The following is a 20,298-nucleotide window of genomic DNA, read 5'->3' as shown; positions in this document are numbered from 1 at the left end:
GAACCTTTTGTAAGGCATAACATTTATAGAAATCATATCACCATAAAACACTTTTTCAAGACTTTTTTTTTTTTTTTTACTACAACTCAGTAAAAAAAATACATTTTTCACCATGGTCCTATAAACATATTCATATGCATATATATGTGTATATAAATAAAATCAAAACAAAGACCCTTACTATACAGGTAATATTCTCTATTCTATTGTAGTTGGGTCACTCTTAAGCAGCTATATTTTATCTAGACCTTACCAAATTGGGGGCGCCTGGGTGGCACAGCGGTTAAGCGTCTGCCTTCGGCTCAGGGCATGATCCGGCGGTATGGGATCGAGCCCCACATCAGGCTCCTCCGCTGTGAGCCTGCTTCTTCCTCTCCCACTCCCCCTGCTTGTGTTCCGTCTCTCGCTGGCTGTCTCTATCTCTGTCGAATAAATAAATAAAATCTTTAAAAAAAAAAGACCTTACCAAATTGATATTGCAACCCATCTATAGCTTGCGTCCTTCAATTTGGGAAACACTGCTCTGAAGATCTCAAATTATTATCTAGAACGTTGTTCTGAATGGGAGGAAATCAAGAAAAGGAGCTCTCTCATAGGGATGATGGATTATCTAAAAAAAAAAAAAAAAGTGCTCATTCCTCTAAGATAACCTACTAAGCCAAGTGAGTAGGTATGTTTCGGGCACAAGGACATGTCTAACTCTACCATTTACCGTTTGATAATCCTTAAAGCTTAATGGCAAAAGTCCAGAACATCACAATGTTGTGGGAACTCTACAGTACTACACTTGAATTAACCACGCAGTTCCTCTTTATTGCTTCCAGAAATGAAGTTGCCTCTTTGCCGGGAATAAGGGCTTGAGGAAGAACAAGGGGAATCTTAAGGCCTGGAAAGTGCCAGTATGAACCTGATATGGTGACGTTATTATCAACAGTGTGACATTAATACCAGTGTCAAACAGGATGGGTGTTACTGCAGATTGTTGATGGAGGCAAGATGATCTCGTAGTTCTAAAACCTACCAGTACTATCTTTATGACAAAAAAGCATATTTGGAGCATCTTCCTAGTGCCTAAAATTCTTAGTATTTATTTCATTTGAATTTGCCTTTGCTTTTTTCTAGTGTTCCACTCTATTCTTATACCACAAGTTCCCAGGCTTGCTGCCTTTGTTTTAATCATATATATGTGCATATATATTCTTTTTAATTACATATTAAAGTTTTATGGCCTCTGAAGACCTTCAAAAGAAAAAATATGCACAGAAGACAATGTTTTTCTTCTCTTCCTAAAGAAAAGGCAATAAAACAGCATGACTAGAAGATTTTCTCCTCATTTGAAATATTTTTTTCTGGGAAAAATATTATTTGCAGGGTCAGTGTAAAGATTTGATGGCATTGTTTATTTGATATGGTCCGTTGTCTGGCATTACGCATTATCTGACTATGGATTATATTCTAGCAAAAAGGGAGTAAAGGGATCAACTTTTTAGAACTACGTTGTCTTATTCAGGCTTTTGAAGTTTTCATACATATTGAAGAGAAAGCTTTAGATCCCCAAAGGTTTAATGCACCCATATTAAATAAAGAGAATCTCTTCTTCCCAGTAGGCCTAATGTGCAGAGAAGAAAGACCAAGAGACAAGAAAATTCAATAACATAAGCTATACAGAATTTAATACAAAAATGTCCAGTCATTCCAAACAAATACGCTTGATACGCATTAAAATTCTAATCAACTGAAAACAGTTATGTGAACACCAAGATCATCTTGTTGCACAACTTTATACTCTCTTTGGGATAAACTAGGAAAGTATTAAAAAGAAGCCACATATAGATAGATGGTTAGGATATGAATGTACCCTCATCTCTCAATAAGATACAGAAACCACATCATTTTGCTGTTTTTTTTTAATCTTTTAGTAGACTACCTCTGTTAGAAATATGTTTTATTTGCGATTAAAATTTTTATATCTAAAAGGGTATAATTCAGTCAAATCAACCCTAAGCACATTTCAAATAATCACTTATTCAACAAGTAACTTGATATTTATCTTATATCCTTTCACATCCAAATTTTTATTATACATTTGGTTGAAAGCTACTTGTTACTGTAATAATATTGGAATTAATCTGGATAAGAAAAATATGTATTTGATGTGAATTTATACTTTAAATATATACATTCTGTGGTGTGTGTGTGACTGTTATAATGTAAAATGAGCAATCTTTAAAGATATCCTTAGCAATTCTAATATTGCTGAAGCTAAATCTTCTCAATAGTAATGCTGAGAGTCTTAGAGTTAACTGGATATTGAAAACAAACTTAATTACTTTAGTCTTAAAGGAGTCCCTACATCATTTCTCACAAAGACACTTCAAGTCATGTGTGACTCAGTTCCAAATACTATAGGTCTATATTATTAATCTTTGAATGCCAGACCAAAAATTCAAATTAAAAATCTCCCAGCTGCAAACCTTTATCTTTTATCATTAACAAATATTTATGATATAAGCTTGGTAGAATATCTACATTTGCTACCTGTTAAAGTAGTTTACTTATAGAAGTTTTGCTCATTTTCTTAGACTATGTAAACCATACTGTTTATTAGTATCATAAAAAGGCACCTATTGAATGGACAGGAAACATTAATATACATGTGCCATTTGCCATAAATGATCCATGGTCAAGGAGCTCTGTTCAGACATTTCCATGTGACCTCTAAGAAGACCTGTTTGAAGTCTAAGCAAATCCAAATCAGTAGGTATTAGAATAGAATCTAAAATTCTATCTTTACTGGTTTGTCTTTCTTTGGGCCTAAGAATGGCATATCAGTGCATTGGAGTGGCTAGTTCTGGGAAGATGGAGGAATTGACCAAATCAGGACTCATAGCCTCCTTTGGCTTGAAGCTATTTGGGTTCATGGGGTTAAGAAAAAGGACTCCTTCAAACAGTCCAGCCTAGAACTCTTGGATTTTGAGACAAAACCCTAGTTATTATAAAATATCTATTTTGCCTTTTGTCTACTTTGTCTCCTTGGATTCCTTTTGGGAGCTCAAGAGGGTCTAGGGGTGTTTGGACTAAATACTACGTTTAGCACTGAGCCCAAAAATTATGCATCTGGCATTGTTTCAGTAAGCCAGCATAGACAGATTCCTATACCAGAAATGGCTTCTTTTTAAATCTCAAAATGAAAGTGCACTTTTCTAATATTAATAGCCTTGGGGATCCAGAAAATTCTGGGATTTTAAGGTATTAGACCATTTAAAAACTTGCTTATTGAGAGTCACTTAGAAGGAACAGGTATCTGGCCGTGGCCAGAACTAAGATTTGCTTAGGGGGAATACAGAGAACAGATTCTTAAGCCTCAGACCAAAGGGGAAGCTCTTGTTCTTATAGCCCAGATACCACATGGAGTCAGCAGAACTCATTTTAAATCCTCAGTGGGTATTGAAGGCTAGACTTTGTTTCTAGGGTCAAGGCAGCTTCAGTCCAAATGAGAGACATGGGCATTCGTTGGTGTTGGGTATTTTGCTAACCTGGCTTATTTTGTTTTGGTTTTCCCTATTTGTTGATTAAAAAAAAAATTAGCATTGTGAACTTTTCGTATTTCCATATGGGAAGTCAGGTTGTGTTCCAGTTAGAAAAGACAATGTAGTAGAAAAAGAATATTGTGTTCTAATAAAAATGCTTTTTTCATTCGTTCAACAAATACTAATTGAGCACCTGATCTGCTGAAGTTGGAAATTCATTCATAGTCCAAGAGAGTTGAGATGAGTTCAGGAACTGAGATGACAGGAATTCAGGAGACGTGAAGGAGTAGGGTTTCAACATGAGGCAGAGGATATATTGCTTCTCATTGGGCCCTGAGGAACCTGTCCCCTAGGGAAGTATGTAGGTGCACAGATTTTTGGCAACAGAGACTTGACAAGCTTCTTCAGGCTTCCAAAAGATTGTAGAGAAGGGCAGACAATAGTACACTTAACCTCTTATTATGAGATTTCTCTCAAATCTCAACATCTGGAAGATTGACAGCCTGGAAAAGCTGAAACTGAGGGACTCTCTGTATATTTTCTATATATTTCTGCTGTCTACTTTATTTCTTAAAGTAATGCTCTTTTAGCTATCATCTTCAGTCTGGACCTAGATTTTAATATGTACTAATTTGGGGAGATTCCTTTGCTTGGGGATTATTACTGTATAAGAGAATCAGTATTTAAAGTATAAGTTACTACTTTTAGATTTTGGGGTCTTGTTGGATTCTGGGAATATTTATAGTTAAATAAATGCTATAGTCCTGGGTTGTGTTGACATTCTGGAACCTACCACGCATGCATAAGGAAAAAGAGCTTTTCTTTGAAGCTCAATCTACCTATTACAGCTTTACATCAGGTTCTAAAGCAAAAACCCTAGCCAAGAATGAAATATCACTTTGCCTTATTTCTGCACATATGTATCTCTGGGACTTTCAAGGAAAGAGGCAGAAGCAGGGTTCAGATGTTAGTTGGTTCTAAGTGACCAGGTTTTTTAAAATTCATATACAACTAAGTGAAGTGTGTAATTGTTTGCATTAATTGGGGTATCAAGTTAAGAAACAGAAACAGTGTCATCAGCCTAGACATTCTGATTGTCAGATAGTCAGGCTAATGCTCTATTAAATGTGAGGAAATACAGATTTATTCAAGCAGGAATTGGGCACTGTAATAGAAGGCAGTGTCAAGTTCAAAGTAAGGCACGTTGGAAATAGTAATTTAACATCCTTTGTCCCGATTTTGTAGTTTCCATACCCAACTCCCATTATTTGAGGAGGCAGTTTTGCCTGAGTATGAACTGTGGAATTGGATCACAGCTGATAAGCTGTGAAATAATTTAACCACTTGGAAAAAGAAGAAGAAAAAAAGACCCAAGAGTTATCACTGCCATGATTAACAAAATCTTCTGTTTGGTGTGAAAAGAACTTTTAAAAAGCAAAGCTCTAGTCAGTCTAAAGTGAATATTATATATTAAAAGTATGCTTTGAGTGTCTGGTATATACAAATGCATTATATGATTATCTCATTTAATTTTCATTAAAAATGAGCTATTATCATTCCTATTTTACAGATAGGGAAACCAAGGCTTAAGGAATTTAAATGTGTTAGTGATGAAAGAGTCAGGAGGCAAATCTAGGTAAGCTGACCCCAGAATGTCCATTCCTAACCACCTCAACTGTAGTATCTCGAACAGGAAAGAACCCTGAAAATACTGAAGTACTATTAAATACAGCCAGATTTCACTCATGAGAATACTTAGGACCTAGTGATTTCAAAGGAGAAAAATGAAGAATACTTATTTACTAAGTCTTTTCCTGGCAACCAGCCTGGTAATATAATATTCATCTGTTTGTCTCTCTGTCTCTGACTCTAACATCATGGATTACAGGAATTCCCATCCTTTCTCTCTGACTCAAACCTGGGTATCCAGGAGATATTCTTTGTGTAACTCAAAATTGCCACCTTCTTCCACATTCAAAACACAGTCTCAGGTCACTGTGGTCATTGTCCTGACTAATAGTTCCCAGCGTCCAAGAGAAAATCTATACGCTGTACCCATCGTTATTGTCCAGTGAAGCCATTGTAAAATGCTCTTCCCTTACCTGCATCATTGAACAGATGGTTTTCCTATCCACATCAGCTGTTCTGGTATTGAATCCACAAGATAACATTGCTCTGAGCCCTCAGCTCTGAGCAGGAATATCAGCGACATCTGCTGTTTGACTCTGTATTATTTCCTTCTTGCTTTAGAACTCTGGCATTGAGCCTGAGGGAGCTAGCTAGACAATCTGAGTATCACCTCACCATGACAAAATGAAAGTGTGCTCTCTTCATGTCATGAAGATATTTCTTCCCCAGGCCTTATGACAATCAGGGAAAACTGGGCAGGGCTGGCTGTCAGCCCCTTAGAATGGGCACTGGTTTTCTCAGGAACCAGGCTCCTTGGTACCTCATGGAAATAGCCCCTGACAGGTCCACTAACCAACCCTCAGAGCATGCCCAGATAAAACTGAATCTGCAAGAGACAGATTAGGGTATTATTCTGGCATTCTGGATACGTTCTCAGAGACCCATCATCGCTCAGTCAGAGGATGGCCAGTACATTATAACCTATTCAGGTGTCCACCTGAATGCTCTAAGGGTGCCTGAGTGGCTTAGTCGATTAAGCGTCTGACTCTTGATTTCCGCTCAGGTCATGATTTCGGAGTTGTAAGCTCAAGCCCTGCATCGGGGCTCTCTTGGAACCTGCTTAAGATTCTCTCCCTCTTCCTCTGCCCCTCCCGGCCCCCCCACCCCGTCTCCCTAAATAAATAAATAAATAAATAAATAAATAAATAAATAAATGCTCTAGCTTGGTATCAAATAGTTCATAATAATATTGTTAAGTATTTTATTTAATGATTAAACTAAAACTCAACAATTCTGTATAAATTATAATCTTTATATTTAGGAAATCTTCCAATTTCATTTCACTATAAAAACATTGTAGAAAATTATAATATTGCCAATGTGTTTGTGTGTCGATTAAGGTGTAAATATCATGCCAGTAGAGGACATGTCTAATCATAGAGGCAGCATTGATAAGATCTTGGTTCAGAAAGAAGCCACTAGAATAAGCCTTCTTTTTAATGCAAAGAGGTAATAATTAAGAGGTAATAATTAAGCATATATTTGCAAGGCAAGCTAGTGTGGGAAGGATGTAAAATAACCTTTTTTCAATCAATTCGGGCTGTCTTTTCTGACATCTCCGGTATGCAAAGCTCACCAAGAATGGACAATAAGCATAAGAAATATAACACCCTTTGGGAAAGAAAAATTTGAAAACCTAACCTCTGTTCTCCAAGACTCAAATTAAGGAAAATTTGCAGAACAGGCTGAGTTGCCCTCTCTGAGGTCCACTAGCAGAAATGGATTCTAAAGATCCCCAAAAGAAGTGAACCAAGTGGGAAAGGGCAGTTTGGACTGTTGACATGGAACCTCGGGGTTCACAGGAAACAGGCCAGGGCTGGTTATAGCACAATGAGTTTGGAGCTGGAAGCCCTTTGGGACCCAGCCAGCTTGCTTTGGGAAAGAAGTGGTTGAGCATGCAGTTATTCTAAATCAGAACTTCTTGGTACTATGGTCACCACAGGGCTGGCAAAGGCATCTCTACAGAGTGGAACTAGCATTCTAAGTCTTGTGCGTGACCTATCATGTACAGTGTCACTAGGTACAACAAGAAGCAAGAACAAGAGTGGACTCAAAATTTCAGTTGTCTCTCAGTCTGACATTTGGATATAGGATTAAAATCTCACTCTACTAGAACTGAGTAAATCCTAGGGTTCTTGGGCAAATGTAAAAGGATGCAAGAAACAATTAGTGGCTTTCCAGCAATTAAGAACATTTGGAAGCATTAGATATTTAATTTATAATAGAATTATTATACACATATCCCCCCAAATGATGAAGTGTCCTTATATTGGCTTTTTGCTTCTGCATCTTCCTGTCCCAGCTGCCTTACTCTTGTTCCTCAGCACCATCTCCCAGATGAACCACCTATACCCAAGTCCTTGTCTCAAGTTCTGCTTTGGGGGGTGGGGGAGAGGGGAACATAAACTAAGACAAGGACTTTGAGAAGCAACAGTGAAATAACCAAATTCCAAGCAGGAATAAAAGCTTGAGCAAGAGCACAAAAGTGGAATAGAGTGTGTTAGTAAGAACATCTAAGCAGACTAGCATGGCTCTCACACAGGCTTCAGAGTAAGGCAACGATGAATAGTACACTAGAGAGAAAAATTCTGTGAGAACTCAATCTAGAAAATTCCAAACTAGAGTGATTTGTACATCAAGCTGAAGAGTTTGGACTATTTTTTTTTAACATATAATGATTCATAGAAGGTTTCTGAGCAGTGAAATGGCATTTTCAGATATGTATTTAGGAAGATAGCTTGAAGAGATATGGAGGACAGAGAAAACTGGGGAAATGGACAAGTTAAAAGACTACCAGTGTCCCAGGTGAGAAAAAAAAAATAAGGCCTTGAACTAAGGTAGTAGCAATAGAAGTGGAGAGGAGGGTAAATATTTAAGATATTTAAGAGATAGAATCAACTGGAAGGCCTTATAATGTGATGGCTAATACTGCAAACTCTGGAGTCAGAGTGCTAAATTTCAATCCTGTGTCCATCACTGCCCAGATGTTGCTTGGGGCAGGATCTTAAACTTTATAAGCCTGGTTTCCTCATATGTAGTATAGGGATATTAATAGTAAATTTCTGATAGGAGTATTGAGTATTAATTGAAATAATGTGAGTTCTGGGCACAGTGTCTGGCAGATCATCATCATCATCATGATCATTGACTGAGTATAGAAAGTTAAAAAAATAGTCGAGGATAAATAATATTTCTGGTTTGTCAAAAAGTACTAGATTTTTTTTTCAGAATGCTTTTTCAGAGTACTGCATCACCATAATGAAGTATAAAATGATTTCCGTCTATATCTCCTCCCAGAAAAAGTGAAGCCAAGTGTTATTATTCCAGTTGAGATTCATGTAGAAATAATGACTTGCCTAAGGTCAAACAGGCTGCAAGTTGCAGGACCTCGATTTGAACCATGATCTCTTAAGACTGACTAACCCAGCTATGCCTCTGGGTACTAGCATTCGCATGTTCTATGGGATATGTGAAGATAGAAGTTCCCTTTCTACAGCAGTTGTTTATGAACAGCTTATCTGTTACCAGAAAATCTCCTAGAGAGTCATTACATAAGACATTGTACTTGCTCTGACAACTACCATAGAGATCCTTGGGATGGGAAGATATTTATTGGACAGGTACAGTATCCTGTGATACGCTGGTGAATTCTCTCTGCGATTCAGTGAGGTAAAGTTGTTCATCATTGTTTTTCAGAATGAAGAAATGTAGGCTGAGAGAAATTGATCTACTTACCTATAATCGCAAGAGCAAAATGATAACATGTGGACCTTGAGTTGCATAATTCTAAATCTCATACTTTTTCAGAGTTTGAAATCTTAGAAATGTGGTGTTTCCAGGAAAATGCAAATTCTAAAGAGCCATTTAGATGACTACAGACCAAAGTGGAGTGGAGACTGAGAACTTCAGAATTGAACATACCAAAAATTGATGAAAGTAGATCAGAAAATAGATGATGAAAATCCAGAGGATAAAGGCAGAAGTTGTCATGGAAGTCAGTGGACCTGGGTCACGTACTGGTTATTGAAAATGTGGGGGCAGGGTTTGTGTGAGAGAGGGTGGGGTATTCAATTAGAAGGTAGACAAGTTTGGCAGTGGGTTTTATAAGTGGATAGTGTGATTTGAAAGAGGAATTATTTTTCTCGATGGCGCTTGCCAAAGAGTTAGGGATTTCTTGCCATACTACAATCAATGCCTTTTTTTCTGAGTTAAGTAATCTTGTAGATTATACTGCACTGAGTTTCTGCCATTGGGAAACAAGAACCTACATTATTTTGTAAACTGAATTATCTCCTGAATGCACTAATTTGGAGAACCGGATACTATAAATTCCCATCATTGGCTTGGAAATTAACTTAGTAATTTTCTTATATTTTATATTAATATAAGAATGTGCTGGTATATTGACTGTGAGAGCATTGCTAATTGTCTTCCCTCAAATCTATTCTTTCCATTCACCCTTAGCAAAAAGAACCCAATTTTATTTGGGTGACAGCATTACTAGCTAAAAGACGACGTGTTGCACATTCTCTTGTAAAAAGATATAGCTCAGGTCAATGAGATGTGAGCCAAAGACTTGTGTGAGACTCCTGAGAAACTACAGGTTGCTTCCGAAGACTCTAAGGATGACAGAGCGGCAAGATAAAGAGAGATTAGATCCTTAATAATCCTGGAGTCATCACATGCCAGGGGCTGCCTATGTCTAGCCACCACTATGAGTGAGCTAGGACTTTTTTGTGTGTTAAGCTCCTATTAGTTTGTGTTTTCCCGTTTTTTATGACCAAATCTGATTCTAACCAATATAAGACTAATTAGATTGAGCCATCATTGATTTAAGTTGTTGTCAAATGTTAGGTAATCTCAAGTTAAAACTGAAGTAAATAGTGATAAGTAGATGACTCAAGTAATTAAAATTTATAAATGGAATTTATAGCTGAGTTTGGTCCATGAAGATGAATATAATAATTGTTTGAAAGCTGATCTAGGAGGAATGAGTCAAAGTTAGGAAATAATAGATAAATGTTGTCTTGAATTTCTTCTACATTTCCAGTATTGCACACACAGAGCATAAGGAACAAAGACAACAAAGTGTTTGGACTATTTCCATACATAATTACCATTCTTAGGATAAAAGGAAAATGTTTAAATAAAACAGAAATGCAGGAATTCATTTTAATTTCCAATATGCACTGAAGTATCTATACCTTTCTTTTTTTACACTTTTCTATTATTTTGTTGAAGAAAATGTGCCATATTTAAAGGTAGTATGATTCTTAAATATAAATCTTATGATAATCCACTATACATGTGATTAATAATAAAAGAAATAGATTGTGAAAGTCATGAATATGCTTGCTAAAATCTCTTCCCAAAATTTTGCTATAATTTTTGTGTTATCACCTATGTGGGGTTTCTCACCTGACTGCATAATTCCAGACTGAAAAAATACACCAAGAGGTATGATCACATGATACGGTACTTCCAGAAGGAAAGAGACAAGGAAAGAAAGGGCTATGGAATAATACTAAGTGGGACAGCAGGCATAGTTTTAAAATCTTCTTGTTTACTGGGAGAATGAAAAAATAATAATTAATGAGAGATAGGATGTAGATAATCAGAATCAAGTTCTGTCAGGAAATGGAGAAGGGAACTCCAAATAGCAAGTTTCTTGGCAAAAAAGAAATAGATCCATTGAAAGTGTCACACTAATCAGAAAGTATCACTTGTATCTTCATTTCTCTTGTTTTATGCTTTATTACAGAGTAATTTATCTAACCCCACAACCTCAAATCATCACTTGCTTACAGATGAGTCTCAAATGTCTATTTCCAGGCACCACTTTTGCCCTAAATTCTAGACCTGCATACTGTTATCTTCATATGAATGTCAAATAGGCATCAGTAACCCAAAGACATTAAAAATGGAAAGTAACTTTCTCCCCCTGCCCTATTCCCAACTCACATAGTCTACCTTGGTTAATGTCATCACTGTTACTACCAATTTCTACCTACTGTCTCTCTCATGCCCAAATGATCTTCCCCCTGCAAGGTTCCTTTTATTTATTTCCTCCTTTTCATTGTCATTGCTAATGATCTAAATTAGCCACCATCGCCCCAATCTGTCGGACCATTGGACATCCTTATAACTGGTCTCCATCCTTCCTGTCCTTTTCCCCCTTCAAGTGAAGACAGTTTATTTTCTAAAACTCAGATCTGACCATACTTAACCTCCTGAAAAAGTCTTCAGTGACAATCCATCCCTTACCACCGTTATATTTTTACCTCCTGTCACTTATTTCCCATGACCTTATACTGCGATGACATGAAGCAATTCATGTTTCCTCAAAAAAGATATGCACTTGGGGCCTTTATGACTTGCCTGGTGCTCTTTCCTCTGCCTGAGGATGCCTTTCCATCCCTTCTCTGCTATTCATACTGCCTGTATATGGGCGTCTGTGGCACCTTCTTTGTGCTTCCCTGCCAGAATGAATTGTTCTTTCTTCTTTATGCTCTTAAAGCATTTCATACACACATCTATTAAAAACACTTATACCTTGTGTGGTACTTAATTTTTTTACTTCCCTTTCCACCACTGGAGAGCAGAGATCTTATTTTATTCCTTTTTATATCCTTAATATATAACACCCTATCTTGTACATAGTAGGTGTTTGATTTTTCCGAATTGATATAAAATATACTGTCATGTTACCCAAATAAAGGTTGTTTTTTGTTTTATACATTTCCCTCTTTCCCTGAAAAAAAAAATCCATTACTTTAGTTGTATTCTCAAAATGTAATGACTTGAAAGGAGCAGGGAATCAAACGTGGGAGATACTTGTACTACTATTGCATATATACAACACGTTTTAAGTTCACCATAGTGCTTAATAATCACCCTAATTATTTATTAAAATTTAACTCTCTTTTCCAGTTAATTAAACTTGCATTTGGAAAAGCTCTCCAATTTTGGTAGATAAGCAGCTTTTCTACGTGTATGTATATGTGTTAAAGGCTGACTGGATACAATTTCTATAGCAGTAGAAATTTCAAATTCCTCTCTCTTCTTAAGTACATGGCAACATCACTTCTTTAATACAGGAAGGCTCTCCCAAGGAAACAATGAGATCTATTGCCTCTAAACGGGTAAATCTTAAATAATTTAGGGAATTGTTATTTCCTTCCTTTATGTATCCACATGCTTATAGATTAAAAGTACCTTTAAAAAAAAAACCAAACACATAAATATTAAAAGTCTATAGCATGGGTTTTGGACCTCCTAAATAATTTATCCTACTATGAGTAAATGATCTGGATTTTATCCTAACAACAAAAAAATGCAGTGCCCTTGTTACTTCAAACATTCCCATCTCAGAAATATACTAATTCCAACACAGTGTGTTCCCTTTCTAGGAGAAATTTGCCTTCCTCTCTGTTTTTGGATGCAGGTGCTATTTTTGGAGTCCACGAGCAGAGGCAGACACATTTTACAGATGTGCAGAGTCTCTGGAACTGCTGATATGATTCTGGAGCTTCAATCACAAAAATATCACACTCCAGTAGGAGTCCATCTGCTCGTGCACCATTCTGTAAGTGGCTTCCTCTGGACATCCAAATTGGAATGGCATTGAAAGTCGATTACAACTTCTCCTTTTCTTAAGAGGGCTGTGATTTTTTTAAAAAAACAGTTTGTATTATGTAATTATAGAATATTTTAAACATACCAGAGAAATACAGAAAATAACTTAGCCTTTCATATAACCATCATCTAGATTTGACAGGTGTTAATATTTTGTCACAATTTACTTTCGATTTGTTTAAGAAATCAAACTGTTTGATATCCTAACTCCCACTCCCCATCCTTTCTCCCTTTCTCTCATCTAAGCAGAAATACACAAAATAGTGGCATATCTAATTTATGGATGTACCTTAATGTAATAAAAATATAAAGGGCTTCTTTTAACTAGGAACTTGACAATTACAAGAAAGAATGGGTTCATTTAAATTTGTGAATCCATATGCTAGAGTCTAGAGCAGAAGTTGGCAAACTTTTTAGGTAAACAGGCAAGTTAGTAAATATTTCAGGTCTCTGTTGCAACTGCTCAACTCTGCTTTTGTAGTGCAAAAGCAGCCACAGACGACACATGAATGAATGAGCATGGCTGTGTTCCCATATAAATTTATTTACAAAAACAGATGGCAGGCTAGATTTGACCCACAGCTTGTTGTTTGCTGACCCCTACACTAGACAGTCTAGATTGAACTATTTAATTTTATTAAAGTTACTTAAAACACAATTATATTTAGAGTAAGCTATAAGTAATTTTCTCTGTCGTTCTTGCAATAACGTCTCCAAAAGAGATAAAAATTGTTTCCAATATCCATTCTCCCCTTCTTTTATAGTGATACAATTTTTAGTACATGGTGATCTGGAAAAGAGTGATTTCCCCATATGATTTTCCCATACTTCTTTGTAACTTGTGGCCATATGACTAAGTTGTACCCTATAAGCTCTCAGTACAAGAGTCACATGACAGCATCTGTGAACTTTCCTTAAAGGAAAGCTGGCATACACCCTTTGATACTTTTTCTTAAGCTCCCTGCAACCTGCTGCTTGAAATATGGTTGCAATCACTGGAACTCTGTCTTAGCTCAAGAGGGCATGAGTCTCACCCTAGGAATGAGAGAGCAACAAACTGGAAGGTCCTTGGGAACTTGATAGGAACAGATCCTATTAGCCATATTATCCTTCAGATGCCCATCTCAATATACTTTCTGGTGAGAGAAAAAAAACTTTAATATTATTAATCATAGTTATTTGAGGTTCATGCAGCCACACCTGATTCCTACTGATGTAACTTTCAGGCCTACTCAGTAGGCACTTGGCTTCCTCAGGTCCACCCAACATCAATACTCTTGTGTAACAGAGTCTCCTCTCTACACAGCCAGATTCTGCATTGTTCACTTCTCTTCACCATGGAACCGGCCTAGGGATCGATCATATTTACTTACTTTAGGAAGTTAAAAAAAAATGTCAAAGGAAGGATCAATCTCCTCTCCACAACTGTTCAAAAGCATAGATCTAAAATGCTATACAGACACGTTAGCCCTTTTATTTCCCTAATTCTGATTAATACTGATACCGATAGTAGACTCAAAGGGTAGAAATGTCAGTGTGCTTTGTCCTAAATGCTTGAGCTTATTACCCTGAATAACAAACTCCGTTCAGCTATGTTGTTTAGTGTTGTTTCTACACGGACTCCACTATGATGGCAGTTGATGTTGTTATTTAGGCTGCCATAGTTGGGGCTGAAAAAAAACAGATTCCAGACTGGGCAAAACCTGAAAAGAGTCACCCCAGTGCACAAAAATCATGTAATCTATACTTTGAAGTTCCTATCATATGTCACCCTAAATATAACATCCTGTGTTTGGAGTAATTCACTTCATTGCTATTTTCATATAAAACAGTTTCACTCATCAGATCCTAGATGATGACTGGAGGAGGTAAGTTGCAAAAAGAATTACAATCCCAATTTAAATGTAATTTAAAATAAGAGAAAGATAAGCAGATACAATTAATATTTCAAACATGGAAAAACTACTAGGGAGAAAAGAACCGGAATGTTAATGTTGCTTATCTCTGACTGGTGAAGTTATAGGTGATTTATTTCTTCCTTTTTATTTTCTAAATATTCTACAACAAACATTTATTACTTTTGAAAACAGGTAAAAAATGTATAGTTCAAGTTCCTGAAAAACTCGATTAAATAAAGAAAACACGTAGAATGAAAAATATGAGGAAAATCAACGTGGCACGGCAATTAAGAGCAAATAATAGATCAACAGTTCTCATTTATCCGCATTAAAAGAAGACAACAAAGACATAGCTCCCCTAAAGAGCAAATGACCCAGTGTTCAATTTCGCTTTGGTGAGATTTGGAATACCTGTGCAATTAACCTTACAATCTTTTCTTCTCTGAGCCTTTGAACCTCAGTTTCCTCCTCTGTGAAATTGTACCCATCGCTCAGAGCTGCTGAGAGGACTGAAAATTGATGTGAAAGCACGTGGATTTCAATTTCTAGCAGAAGAATAATCAGTTCCTATCATTGTAATAGCAGATGTTCAATCAATTCATGAAATGCTATGTTAAGTGCCCACTGAGCATCGGTGCTGTGTGGGAAACAAAGATAAATGGGAAAGTCTCCCTGCACCCAAGAACATCACAATTGAGTTAGAGGGATAAGACATATACCCAAATAGTTACAATGCAATGTTCCTCACAAGAGAAGAACACAGCACAATGAAGTTCAGGGGCAAATTAAGAAAGGTTTTATGGGGCAGAGTATTCCAGTGTAAAGATATAAAGAGGGGCGCATGGGTGGCACAGCGGTTAAGCGTCTGCCTTCAGCTCAGGGCGTGATCCCGACGTTATGGGATCAAGCCCCACATTAGGCTCCTCCACTATGAGCCTGCTTCTTCCTCTCCCACTCCCCCTGCTTGTGTTCCCTCTCTTGCTGGCTGTCTCTATCTCTGTCAAATAAATAAATAAAATATTAAAAAAAAAAAAGATATAAAGAAACATTCTGGTAACTGAAATGCAAATTATGAATTCTAAAGTTGGCTGTCCCAGCAACTATGTGACCCAGGACAGGGTTACAAACCCTTTCTGAGTTTTAGATTCATCATTTTTCCAATTAGGAGAATTTTCCCAGATGATCTCTAAGGTAACTTCTGCTTTTATAACAAACACTGATATAGTATTTCATGTAAGAACTGATCTAATTCCTTCATAGCTATAGATAAATATAAAGATAGTGCATGTGTGATATATAGAATAAGGGCATATGTATGTTTAATCCTCATATTAACCTTAAAATACAAATGTGATTATTATCAGTCTCATTTTTCTGCTGAGGAACTGAAGCTCAGAAAGATAAATCGCTTAAAGTGACATGACTAGGATTCAAATCCAGGCACTCCCCAGTCATACCATCTAAGTGTAGCCTTGAAAGATTTTTAGGATTCTATAAGTAGTAATGAAAAAAGGAGTACTTTCCAGAATGGAAACTCACCATGTTGCAAAGGCAGAGAAGTGGGCGAGCAAGAGAGCTTTAGGGAGGCAGCATATGATCCCTGAAAGAGTACACCCTTGGATCTAAATACAAGAGTTGGAATATTTATTCATTTTGTGACAGGAATAAATTTACTTCAGTACTCTAAGCTTTAATTATCTGTAAGTTTAGGATAACAGCATGTACCTTGTAGGGTTAAAATGAAGATCAAATAAAGATATGTAAAATGCTAAACACAGTATCTGACACGTAGTGGGTAACTAAAGCTATTTCTACTAATGGGTGAATAGCCTAGTTTGGCCAAAGCATATCAGGATAGGGTGAGAAGTGGACAGTGATTGGCACCAGAGGTGGTGAAGGATACAACTTGGGAAGATCTTAAGTGTCTGGCCAGAAAATTTGGATTTTTTATGGAGTTACTTAAAGTTTTCAAGGAGGGAATTTTGTATGTCTATAGTCAGTATTAAACTTGTTTGAGTTTCATGAGCACTCACGTGGTGGGCAGGGGGAAGATAGTATTGAGGGAGGATCCTGGCCTAAATAATAAAGATGTATGGAAAAGAATCCAAATCCATTTACGAGGACACTGACTCTGACCTCCCAGTTTACAAAATGCTGAATTTTCTGGATGAAAAGATACATTATTATATTCTGGAAGTGTCGATTTTTTAAAGGCTAAAATTATAGAAAGGAATTTTTAAATAGGAAATTATTGAACTGCCTTTAATCATTTATCATCTAAAGGTCAATGTCAAATCTACGACTTCTCATTTTGAACAAATAAGGATGTGTCCAGGAAAAAAAGACAAGAAAAGAAGAAAACCCATAAACGAAATAAAAAGAAAACGGTCTGAATTCAACCTAGTTGGACCATCACAAGTTGAGAATGAATGTGGAGTCAAGCAATTCCACCGATAAATAATCAACACGTTTATTGAATATGGGCTGTATGCCTTACACTTTTTACTTTGATTAACTCCCACAGCATACTCATAGCTAAGTATTTTATTTATTACCATTTTTGAAATGAGAACATTGAGGCTCGGAAGCAGTAATTGGTCAAGTATACAGAGATGTTAAATAGCTTGAACCGGGATTGAAAACCAATCTTTGCTGCTTTGTTATTTTGTGCAAACCGATAATAACCACTATCAGTACCACTTCTACCCACACCTTGACCACCACCACCATTACAACCACTAGTAATACCAGCATCACCATTATGGCTACCACAACCACCTCCTACTACATTATTACTACTATAATGACTATCACCAATACTCCCACAACCACCATCACCACCAATACCACCACTAATACTAAGCACCTTCACCACCAGTATTCCCTTCTTCTCTAAGGAAGACTAGTGTCTTTAGACCATATTCTTCCAGAAAAAAATAATTTCTATTTATATCATCTTCTAAGAATATGTTTCTTTCCCAAATTTCTCCTATACAAGGGACATGTCCATGTCCTCATCAAGAACACCCCCTTCCCAGGACAACTGTCTTACAAATAGTTGCTAAGATATTTTGAGAACAAGAAGATAGAATTAATTCTATTTCCAGAGCCATACGGTAATGTATTTTATAGATAAAGGATATTTCTAAATTTTAAAAGAATAAGTTTATAAGATGAAGGGAATATTTAAGGGAAATGATTCTGAAGCCTTACTACTCAAAGGACGATCCATAAACCAGCATCACGGGCATGGGAGCATATTAGAAAGGCAGGGTCTCAGGCCCTTGATCTGATAAATCAGAATCTGCATTTTTTTAAAAAGATTTTATTTATTTATTTGACACAGATAGACAGCCAGCGAGAGAGGGAACACAAGCAGAGGGAGTGGGAGAGGAAGAAGCAGGCTCCCAGCGGAGGAACCTGATGCGGGGCTGGATCCCATAACGCTGGGATCACGCCCTGAGCCAAAGGCAGACTTAATGACTGAGCCACCCAGGCGCCCCCAGAATCTGCATTTTAACAGGAGCCCCAGGTGATCTGTAATACCATAGGATTAGAGAAGCCCCACCCTAAATCCCTTTAATCAAATCTATCCGTCTGCATATAGCAGTGGGTGATTTTTATTTGTCCATTTTTTTGGAAGAGCTCACTCGGACTCATAAGGAACATAAAAACATTTACTTTTAAATAATAGTATACAGCTGTTTTTAAAAAGCTAAGAATCTAGCTGGCTGATCACTGATGGAAACGAAAACATGTATTCTTTCTTAGAAAGGGGAAGGCAGGCTGCTTTAAGAGGAGAAATTCTGAGTATATGGGAAAGCAATATTAGAAAAGGGTTAAAAAAAAACAAGGTAAAACATGACCAGTTATTTGAAAGAAACAATAACATAGAGAAAACATTCTTTAAATAGAACAGAAATAAAGAGGACATGGGAAAATGCTGCCCCCCTTTGAAGTAGAGAAGGGAAAGCTGGTAAAAGCTGAGGCTAAAGTGGCAGAGGCTGTTAATAAGGTTCTAAAGACGTGTTTTTCACTCCCGCCCCGCCGTATCTAGTGATCTGTAATCAAATTAGTACTCTGTAGTCAATTTTTAAGAACAACAACCTCGGTGACTAGGGTAGTTTAAGAATCACCCCAGGGATGAAATACCTGATCTCTTAGCCCCTTCCTCTCTGTTAATCCTTGCTCCTGGTCATACTCCTTCTCTTTATGCTGAAACTCCCCTTTATCTTTTTAGTTTCCACCTTTGAAACATTCGTGCACCCTCGTTATCATCTTCCTCTCTGAATAACATATATGCAATTAAAATCAATTTTTGAAGTTTGTATAGATGCCTACCATGGGCCTATCCTTCACTGAATCAGGATTTTAGGAAATTAGAGAGGCCTACCTGTTGTAAAGCAGTCCATCAGATTCTTCATTCCTTAGAAAGCGGTGTCTCCGTTGTCTCCGCCGTCTTCACCTGCCGCCCAGGGTTGGTACTGGTGGGGCAGCAGATTCCAAATTCTATAAAAACATTGCCGTGCGTTTAAGGCCTCAACTTTAGCAACTGGGTAATTCGTTTCTCTCCCTATTTTTATTTTGCCTTTAAATACCTTTTTCTCACTGTTTTATCCTGATTTCATTTTATTTTCTACCCTTTACATGCCCTGGCCATGCAAATTATCATCAAAATAACATTCTTGCTTAAACTGTGAACTGGAAAGAATCTGTTATAAATGGTTAAACACAAAAACCAAAGAAAAGTTGTGTGGACAATATATTCTACTGTACATGATTTCATTCATGGATATTTACCATGTAATTTAAATTGTCACCTCTTATTTTATACTGAAAAAGGAAAATTCTGTTTCTGGGGCACGTAAAGCTCCGTGTTTCTGACACATGCCCACCCACACCAGAGTCTGTTAGTGCCAGAGTATTAGATTTCAGAGAGACGATAACTAGTAAAAACAAATCTCTTCCCAGGCAGAATTAATCCCCTCTCTTCTGAGCTCCCAGGGCACTGGAACATACTTCTGCTGCAGATCTTTGAATTATTATTAATTGTTTAAATGGTTTGACGCCTCTATTAGACTATACTGTGCCTAGAAGGCAAAAATCCACTGTAATTCAGATGGCTAGGTGTTCAGTCTGTGGTTCGCTGAAACAAATTATTTGGCTGTCATTTAAAAATATGTGAATCTGTATAGAACTGCCTATTAAAATAATCTTATGCCTCACTATTTTTAATAGATAAATATATATATCCTTGCTGAGTAATTATTGAATCAAGGCTAGTCAAATATATATTAGTATATATGTAATTAGTATCTATGCTGCCTTTGTTAGAATCATCATAGAATCAAATCATTTAACCCATTGAACATCAGTCTCTGCATCTGTACAATAGGGATAATAACTATACCTACTTCACAGAATTACGAGAAAATGATTAATGCAATGCCTAGCATATAGTAGGTGGTATGTGTTCACTAAAGCAAAAATCAATAAAGCTATTGATTTTTAATCAGAAAATGGAAATCTAAAAATAATGGATATTA

General features: G+C 36.8%; 1 long non-coding RNA gene across 1 annotated transcript in view; it reads right to left on the bottom strand.

Annotated features, from left to right (window-relative positions):
* Positions 1-275: 275 nt before the first annotated feature.
* The window catches only part of LOC125281116 (uncharacterized), a 190,068-nt gene continuing 170,045 nt past the window's right edge, over positions 276-20,298 (bottom strand). Inside the window, exons 7-8 of the long non-coding RNA XR_007188189.2 lie at positions 19,146-19,261; positions 276-422 (exon numbers count right to left, since the gene is read on the bottom strand). This is a non-coding gene — a long non-coding RNA (uncharacterized LOC125281116). The remainder of the gene's footprint in view (positions 423-19,145; positions 19,262-20,298) is intronic.

This window comes from Ursus arctos, unplaced genomic scaffold, assembly GCF_023065955.2.
Source record: "Ursus arctos isolate Adak ecotype North America unplaced genomic scaffold, UrsArc2.0 scaffold_3, whole genome shotgun sequence".
Taxonomy (NCBI): Eukaryota; Metazoa; Chordata; class Mammalia; order Carnivora; family Ursidae; genus Ursus; species Ursus arctos.
This window is presented reverse-complemented; position numbering and strand designations above follow the sequence as displayed.